Below are 10,213 nucleotides of genomic sequence, written 5' to 3'. Positions count from 1 at the left end.
TCACCATTATTGTCGTCACCACAATTTTTTATATAAAAAATTAATTTTGAAGTTAATAAAAATATGTTTTTTTTGCATGAATAAGAACATGTAAGGGTGTTCATGGGTCGGTTTGGGTTGAATTTAGCCAAAACCATAATCCAACCCGTATATGGTACACTGGTTTGGGTGAGGAAAAATAACCACCCACAATATCATTGTGTTGGTTTGGGTAAAACGACAAATTTGTGGGTTAGATTGGGTTGGGTAATGGGTTACCCAATATTATTTTTCCTTATATAATTATTAATGATATGTTACATTTTAAACATCAAATGTCAAAATGTATAATGAAATTTATTATAAACAAAATATATTTGTAAGAATGAAACTTACATTACAGTAAAATCTATAATTACATAAAATACTTGCAATTTATTAGAATTAGCATTAAAATAATCAAAATGTGGCATCCTAAATAAGTTAAAATCATTACTTACTAAATAAAAGATGTTCAAAAAGTTGAAATTGAAGCAAGTAAAATTAAAAACATCAAAGTCATCACTTGTCAAATTATAAAAAAAGAGAAAAAATATAGTCACTCAATAACCCATGGGTTTTGTGGGTTGGGTGTGGATTTACCCATAACCCAATTATTTTGAATGAGTTTTCATTTTTGAAAACCGTTATCATCCATTAACCCGGCCCAACTCACTTTTTTAGATCGGTTTGGGTGGGTTTTATTGAGTTTATTGGGTTTACCCACCCCTTAAACACCCCTAAGGCCATCTCCAATGGTGCAACCCATTTTTGAGTTCTTTATGGGTCCCACCAGCCATATCATCTCAAAATAATTTATTTAATTTTTATTTTATTGGTGTAATTCTAATGGGTCCCACAATTTTACCTCATAAATTGATTTGATTGGGTACCACAATTTTTTACTAGTTGCATTGCAATGCAACCTTACTATGAATGGCAAATTGTTTTAATATTTAATTATTATATTAATGTCCAAGTGGAGAACTCAAAGGAAAATACTATCATTGGAGATGTGTGCATTATGAATCGGACAAGTGGTAAATAAAACGCGAATCACGCGCGTGGCTCAGGGTAAGTGGTAAACGCGTTTTTGTAGTGTGTGTTGCCCTAATCGCATGCCATCAAAAACGGCTTCTCTCTTCTCTTCTTAAAACACATTCTTCATAAATTCATACACCAATTACCACGTCTTCCTCTCATCATCTTCACGCAACTCGAATCTTCAATTGGTAACTTCCATTTTCATCCCTTCTTTTCAATTTTAATTATTTCTTTAATCGCTTAATGTGATTGAATCAAATCGTTACCTGTGTAGATGAATTTTGTTTCTCTAGAAAATTGAATGATGAATCCTTGTGCAATCTATGTTAAACTATATATTCTTGTTTTACCCAAATTCATACATTGTTCACCGAAATTTGATCTGTTTCCAAACATGGACATATATATCTTCGTGGATTTTTGTTAACAATATTGACTGTGAGCTGAGAAAAATGACATCAACTGAATCTAGTTCGCAGATGAGGATCGTCATTGGTGATGCTTACATACTCGAAGACGATCCTCATCTCTCCGATTATATTCCAAATCTTCCTGTAGTTTTATTTTTCTCTTTATTTCTCTGATTTTTTGAAGTAACATTGCATTCATTTACTGTTACTTGTTGATCCTTGATTTTGTTTGATTTTTGTAGACATATCGGAATCCGCTTCGATCTAGTCCATCTTACTCAGTTGTAAAGTAAGTGAATCGATTTCTCTAGATTTGTGGTTGTGATTTGAGTATGGAATGTTTTAGTCCTTTGAAATATTGATTCTCTGTTTTTTGCGGTTTTAGGTCATATTTTCATGCATATGGACCATACCGTTCCTCAGAAGATTCATTATCTGTTTCTATTTAGGTACTTGTTTGTCCATTTCATTTATCACAAATTGATTTTACTATGCATTCTTCTGCATTACTTGATCTATTAAGCACCAACGAATTTGCATTTGAATTCATTATGCATTGCACTCAATTGATAAACTATTTTGATTGATTACTAGTACTAGTACTAAACTACTAATAGAATAAACCATCAATTTAATCTATAATGTATCTAAAGAATAGGAAAACAAGTTGAAGGTTTATTCTTACTAATACTTGGTTAATTTTCAATAATAGAAAAAATAAACTGAATATTTGTTTTATTACTATTTTGTTTTTCCTGCAATTAGAGACAGGAAAGAAGAAAAAAAAATTGTAGTTATCTCCAATCATCCAATATTAACAAGCTAGATACACTGGTCTATAAACTTTATTTGTTCTTTCTGTAGGTTTTTGTCCAAAATGATGGTCTAAGAGGTGTTCATTTTCGACGTAGGACCTAGACAAAAGGTTATTTCTCTTGTTGTCATTGCATATGTTATTTCGGTTGGGCTTTAAATCACACACTCTTTACATTATAATGGGTTGTTTATTTCAGATCGGTTGTAAGTTTAAAAGTTTTACAACAAATCTTAACTGTTAATAAGAATAAATCAAATGGTAATATAAGTAGTCTATTTTTTACGAAAAAGAAATTGTCATGTATATGTATATATGACAATTCCACTAGATCCATTTCTTTAAACTTTTCTTTTGTAGTATATGGTTCCCTTACTTCTTAACTACGGGTCTTCATTGACTCAATTGAAATCTTTGGCGATTACCTTGATCCTTCTAGATCCACTTGGGCGATCCTCGATTGAACTCGAAAATAATTGTACTTGACTCTTCTTAGTTGTTTTGCAACATTGAATGGTTCAAGGCTCATGCATCTCCAAAATTGAATCATCAAAAGTCCTTTTATGTCTGTTGTCAACATCCTTCATTGGCTTTTTCGTTGGGTCAGTGTTGCCTTTGTGGTTAAATAACTAGGTTGGTGAAAAGAAATCCCTTAACTTAGTCTCTCTTATCCTAAGTGGAATCAATAAGATTGTTCTGGTGGTATGAAGTTTGACTCCTCCATGTCAACTGCCTAAGGGTGATTACTTGTGCTTAGGTTCTCTCAGACAGTTGCTTCTTAAGAAGATCCATAAAAAAATCTTCAAGTTGATTATCACCTTTTTCGATTAAAGAGATAGTTGATATATTTGCAACTTCACCTGCTCACGTAGGATTCCGACTAGTCAATTTACTACCTCTACTGAAGACACTCAATTTAAGTTGTGATTATTCTTAGTGCATGATAAGTAATTTAGTCTCCTTATGTGCTCTTTGTTTTCTAAGTTTCATCACAATCTCTAAGCCTCATTAAAATTCTAGTCTAGTCTCTATGATAAGTCATTTAGTCTTCTAATGCCCTATCTAATTTCCAAGTTTCATAACGATATCCAAGCCTCATCAAAATTACAGCCTAGTCACAATAGCACAGAGACACATGTGTAGAACAAGGGAAGCCACTGCTAAAGAAATCACCAAACAAACAACACTAAGCATGTGGAGAAAAATACATTTTAGCATTCTCTTTTAAATAATGTTTCTTTTCATTGGAAAATACACTATTAGAGGTCAAAATCCAATAGCGCTAATTAATTCAACAATGTCAATGAAGAATGGTATCATCAATGATATTACCATTGTTATGATTACAGAACACGATCTCCAAACCAATCTAAAGTTGTTGAGTTTTAATGGCGAGAACATGCCGATGATTGTAATTTAAATTTCTTTGCTGATAAAATCATTATCCGGTAATATTTTGGATGAAGTTCTTTTAAAGTTGGATAAATGGGTTGGAATAAAACTTGGAAAGCTCCAACTAGTTGGATAATTATCGCGAGATTGGCTATATTGGTGACTGATCAATATAGTCAAAATCGCGATCATTATCCCTCTATTTGGAGTTTTCCAAGTTTTATCCCCACCCATTTATTCACTATCAAAAGAACTAAAACTAAAATATTTTTGGATAACAATTTTATCAACCAAGACATCGAAATTCCAATCCTAGACATGGTTTCATCATTAAAAATCAACCTTTTAAGATTGTTTTGGAGATTTGGTCTTGTGATCATAACAACTGTAATATCAATGCATAAAACATTCTTCATAACATAAATGGATAAATTGAGGCTACTAAATTTTGGCATCTAAGTGGGTATTTTCCATTGGAACTATACATTGTTTTAGACCGCATATCAAAATGGTTTTGTCTCCACATGCTTAATGATGTTTGTCTTGTAATTTCTTGAGCTGTTGTAGCAATTTCCCTTGCTCGTGCTATTTTTTATTTTGGACTTACAAGCCATTCCATAGTTCAATATAAATCCCTAATATCATTGTAATAAACCTGAAGTTATCATAATCACATTTTCTTGCCAAATAGTTTATTCAGGTATTCATGGTCTTTAGTCTCATACGCTCCTACTATATCCCTTTTTTAAAGTTTTCTTTTACATCATATGGTTCCCTTCTCACCTAGTGGCATTTATTTACTCGGGTGAAGTCTCTGTTGGTTACCTTGATCCTTTGATCCTTTCTAGATCTTTTTGGGTGATCTTTGATTGAACACAAAAATATCTTATCTTGACTCTTAGTTGTTTTGCAACTTTGATCGGTACAAAGGTCGTGCATCTTCCCAAGGTTCTCTCTAACATTTTTTATGATGACGATCCATCATAAATCTTGAAGTTATTTGCCCTATTTTCTAATTACACATATAGTTGATATATTTGCCACTTCATCAACTCGCATAGGATTTGGACAAGTCAATTTAATGCCTCTACTAAAGGATCTCAATTTAACTTATGATCCTTCTTAATGCATGATAAGTCATTTAGTCTGTTGATGCGCTATCTGATTTTTAAGTTTGATAATAATCTCCAAGTTTCATTAATATTCTATTCTATTGAAAAATGACAAGTCATTTAGTCTTCTGACGTGGTCTATAATTTCCAAGTTTCATCACAATCTCCACGCCTTATTAAAATTCTAGTCTAGTCACAATAACACAGGGACATATGTGAGAACAAATCAGATTCAAAGGAATAATACTCACTAAGGTTCTACAAAATCACGATCATGATCAAAGGGAAACTACAGATTTAGAGATGTATCTAGGATTTCCAGAATAAAAGGTTAAGTCCTCACACGATAACATCACTAACTACAAAAAACGTGCATGGATGGGGGTTATTTTTGGAATTAGAGGGGGTTTCTGACCTTCGCAAATTTTTTTTGCGGGAGTTATAAAAACTGCCGCCTATAGGATTCCCACAGTTTATTTGCGGGAGTTCTATGTGACCGCTGGTATATACTGGGGCGGTTTGTTTGTAGAGGTTAATAACCCCCGGAAAGTGTTAAAAAAATGTTAAAAAAAAAAGAATGATATTAGTTAAACTTTTATATAGAAAAGCAAAATCATTATATTAATAAAATCCATTCACACATAAGAAATATACAAGAATCAATAGAGTAAACAACATAAGAGTCAAGATAATACCATATAGGCAAACTAGTAAGAGAGAAAAGTGTTTAACTTTTGGTATTTCTAACATGTTTTTAAAATAAAATACCTCACTGTTTTTCCTTTAAAATCCTTTAAAAGGAAATAATAGTAGACAGAACTTAAGCCTTGGCATGGTGTTGTTTTTAGTCACTAGGAGGTCATATAAAATAGGGGATTTTCTTACCATCTTTTTTGTATTACTTATGCTATGGCCCATAAATTGTTTATGCGAAGATGCAACTGAACTTTAACTAGTAAATGATATTCTTAACTAGGGGTGGCAAAACGGGCCGCCCGCCGCCCGCCCCGCCTTATGCCCGCCAAAAAACGAGCGGGGCGGGCATGCCCGCCTAGTAAAATGGGCATCAAAATCATGCCCGCCCCGCCAAGATGGCGGGTTGGCGGGCGGCGGGCTTACCCGCCTATTTTTATTTATATTTTTTTAATAGATTAATATGTTTTTTTACCTTTTAATTAAATTTTTCACTTATTTTTTAAAACAATTTTTTATAAAAGTAATTTTTGAACAAATTTACTCTAAAAAATATTACATATATTTATAAATAAATGTATAAAATAAACCATCAAGAATTGCAATTACTAGAATTAACTAAAAAAAGAATGAGTTTTGGAGGAGGAGCGGGTTTTGGCGAGCGGCGGGCTTTGGTGGGGCGGGTATGGCGGGCGGCGGGTTTTGGCGAGCGGCGAGCCTAAAATCCCAACCCAACCCGCCAATTTTTGGCGGGTGCGCGGGCGGCCCGGCGGGCCCCGGCCCGTTTTGCCACCCCTATTCTTAACCTTAGTGAAGTGTGATTTGAAGATGAAACTAAGCTAGAAAAGTTAGACGATTCAATGTATCCATTAGAACTCGTTCTCCGTACAAAGAAATCATACAAACACTAGCATTAACAACATCCAAAGTAGCCATTATAAACATAAAAGAAAAAAAAATATGAATGCCACACTAAGGATTCATTTTCAAATTACAACTCTACCTTTTTCTTTTGTATCTTGTCTCCGGTTGAAGATATAACATCAACAATTAGCCAACAACTACTTCTTGTTGAGAGACAACAGAGCAACATGAGTGAAAACAACAAACTATGAAAAATGCATAATTGACATACAAGTACTTCGACAAACTATGAAAAATGCACAATTGACATGATAAGTACCACATTATAGTAAGATGAAGTGATTCATTACCTCTAAACTTCTATTGCAAATGCCTCACATGGATCACCAAATATTCATCAAACCCTATCTCCATCTTGACCAAACAGATCCAACAACAATATAATCTCCATTTTCACATTGTTCAAATGTTCAAAAAATCAGAAATTGTTAAAAAGATGAATAACTTCAAAAGAGCAATTTGTTTTGTATATTATTGTTATGCTTAAGAGAAAGCTAAAGCAAGTTTAGATATTCACATATAAAATTCAAGTTAAAAATCAAAATTATTCATAAGGACCAAATTTGTATCCCTCTACAACTCCAACGAGGTCAAAGCTATCTAAGTGGCAACAAATAAAAAAAGAGGTGAATAAAATCATCAAACTTACATGATTATTTATAATAATACAAGTACTTTTCTAAAAATAATTAATATTTTCAGCCAAATAAAACGGTGTGCACTTGATTTTCTTTTAAACCTAGATCTTTATACTTTTCTTCCAATTATAATTTTATTAATTAAAAGAAGCCATTGCAATCTTAGATCCAACATCAAAAGGGCATTGAAAGTGTTTTTTAAGATCGTAAAAGTTCATAACTGGAAGAAAATTGTGAGTAGTGAGAGAAATTGGAAATAAAATCATCCAAAGTAAGAGGAAAAGGAGAATAGAGGAACTCACATGTATGGAACTAATAACTTGTTTGAAAAGCAGTGCAAAAGAGGAGTCACAATATCTTAGGGAGCCATGACTTAAAGATGAACCATGATACTTGAGTAAGAGTTGTGAAAATTGACGGAGGCTGCGTATTGAGAAGATCCGATGGACCGACGGCTGGAAGAAAACCGGGAAGACAGCCAGACAATGTAAGGATAGAGAATCAATGGGTAGGATATTGAGTTGAGATAGAGATGTTTTCGTATGGTGGATAGGGTTTTCAAGATTTAGATTGAAATGGTGGAAACAGTTTTGGGAAACGGAACGTACGAGAACAAAAAAAAAGTATTTTTCTTTTTAAAAAAAAGGGAGAGAAAACTTATATCATTAAATTGGGGGAATTCTTTTTAACCCCTCTAGTATAAACAAATATTTGGATTGAATCCAATGTAAACGAGACTTTTTAAATCAACCGGTGGGGGTTAAAAAAAACCTCCTAAATAAAACTCCCTCTAAAAAGTGTTTTTTAGTAGTACTTTAACATTTATATGGTCACCGCAAAGGGATCTTGACAAATTGTAAACGGACACTGCATAATTTGGAGGTAAGTTTGGGATAAATCAGATAAAAGGAGATAGTGACATTTGAGATTTCCCCATCTCAATCATAGCTTTGAAAGAAGTTTTAAAAAACCTTCCTTTCTGACATGCTTCACAAAAAATATCTGAAGTAAACTTTAGCTTAGGTAAGCCTCCGACTAACTCAAATTTGTTCAACTGAGAAATTCTTCTCATGCAAACATGACCCAAGAGTCTATGCCATATCCATTTCTCTTCATTTACAAACATTATGCATTTTACATCTTGATTTTTATGATCAGAAAGCTTAATTTTATAAATGTTGTTTTTCCTCTTTCAAGTGAAGAGAACCGTGATATGATTCTAACTAACAACCTTACACGTTTTCTAATTAAAATTAATGTCAAAGTCATTATCATTTAATTGACTTATGGATAATAAATTATGCGTTAGTGCCTCAACATAAAGTACATTAGATATAAATGAAGATATTTATTACCAACAGTTCCAGATCCTTTTATTCTTCCTTTTTGTTTTCCTCTGAAACCTACGTATCTAGTATCTCTAAGTTCCTGGTATTGGAACATATGTTTTCTTCCCGTCATGTGACACGAGCATCTAGAGTCTAGGTACCATGACTGATGTTTTGACTCTGCTACATATGATACTAGTACTTAGACCCGTGCGAATGCACGAGTATCCCGTTAATATATATTGAGTTATTTTTTTATTTAGGTTACTAATAAAAAAATAGTTTACATCATCAACAAATTATTCTTTTAAATGAAAATGATTTACACATTAATTATAAATCAGTTTCATAAATCTTACATATTCATTAAAATTTTAATATATAAAATTTGACATATGTAAAACTTGCCAAATAACTCGTTTCCCTATATTATATTTAATTGATTCTATGAGAATTTTTCTTTCCCATACATTGAATTCTTATATTAAGTTTAAAATAGAAAATATTTATATTTAATCATTTATAGGAAAATGTGAATAAAAAAAAATTGTTTTTAATTGTGTTATAAAAAAAGAAAACGCATCATTTGGCCAAAGTTTATTTTTTATAGTTGATCAACATTATTAATAATATTAATAATATTAAAAATATTAATAATTTTAAAAATATTAACTTAAAAAATAAAATAAACAAAGAAATTAATAATGAAATATTTGAATATCCAAATATTAATAATGAAAAAAAATTGGATAGTAATAATATAAATACAATTGTGATGCAATTAAGAATATTTAAATCTCATAATTTTATATAAATTATTTTGAATTGGGAGAGAAAAAACATATCCTCATAATTACCATAATTATTCTAAAATAGTTGTTTTATAACTATTTACGATTTAAAAATAAACTATAGTAACATTATAATCTATTTTTATGAAATATGTATTTTAATTGAAATATGTACCATAATTGAATTGATTTCTCTAAACTTTTTATTTCTCTTCTTTAAGTTTGATAGATAGTTGAGCACTCTATTGAGGGAAATTTATTTGTCCAATTGAGATAGACTTTTTATTTATGATTCAAAAACTAATAAACTCATGGTAGAGTTGGAATATTTTTATTGGAAAAATGATAAAGCATGTAAAATGTGTTAACCAAGCGCTTGGGCTCGAGTGGCAAACGAGTCTCTGCAAAGGACGTTATTCGGGGAATATCGAGTTCGATTTCTGGCAGAAACAACGCTTGGTCAGTGCACGTGCCTCCGTAGCACGAGCCCGATCCATGCCCAAATTAATCTGGATCCAACTGGAAATAGACATGCGAAATTTAAGATAAAGATAAAAATAATAAAGTACCAAATTAACATAAATAGAAACAAAAGACTCGATTATTTGTTTTATTATTTCTAACTCTCTCACATAGTACCAAGAAAGAAAATAATATGGAACAAAAACCAGACAACCATGGTGAATCAAAGGTGTAGTAACAATATTAATTTATACAACAAAATGAAAATAAACCAGTGGAGAACAACGTCACAACGGGATGCAGCGAGGTTGCGTGGTGGCATTCGGCACGGAGGCTGGAAGGTGAAGGCATCGTCATCCAGTCGTCGAAACAGGTGGACACGGCTGGTTTTGGTGGTGATGCAAGCGACGAGGAGGTATTGTTGGTCGCATCAGATTCGGTGATCATGCATGATATAAAGGCGGTGTGCGACTCAGATTCGCGGCGGGTATTGTATCACATCGAATTTTGTTCTGTGTGGTGGATGCTTTTTCATTGTTGATTTTGATGTTCCATGTATGTTGTAGTGTTATGGTGACGGAGCTCCT

At 32.3% G+C, this 10,213-nt stretch overlaps 2 long non-coding RNA genes across 2 annotated transcripts; one reads left to right on the top strand and one right to left on the bottom strand.

Moving 5' to 3' along the window:
* The first annotated feature begins 1,098 nt into the window (after positions 1-1,098).
* On the top strand, positions 1,099-5,365 carry LOC131653396 (uncharacterized). Its single transcript, XR_009299066.1, has 4 exons — positions 1,099-1,250; positions 1,715-1,761; positions 1,858-1,921; positions 2,337-5,365. It is a non-coding gene; the product is annotated as an uncharacterized LOC131653396 (long non-coding RNA).
* Positions 5,366-5,501: 136 nt separating this feature from the next.
* LOC131653397 (uncharacterized) lies at positions 5,502-7,890 on the bottom strand. Its single transcript, XR_009299067.1, has 2 exons — positions 6,698-7,890; positions 5,502-6,544 (listed from the first exon to the last, which is right to left on the bottom strand). It is a non-coding gene; the product is annotated as an uncharacterized LOC131653397 (long non-coding RNA).
* Between the last annotated feature and the right edge of the window lie 2,323 nt (positions 7,891-10,213).

The sequence above is a fragment of the Vicia villosa genome, linkage group LG2 (genome assembly GCF_029867415.1).
Source record: "Vicia villosa cultivar HV-30 ecotype Madison, WI linkage group LG2, Vvil1.0, whole genome shotgun sequence".
NCBI classification, from domain to species: Eukaryota; Viridiplantae; Streptophyta; class Magnoliopsida; order Fabales; family Fabaceae; genus Vicia; species Vicia villosa.
Note: the sequence above shows the minus strand (reverse complement) of the source record. Positions and strands in the feature narration are given on the sequence as shown.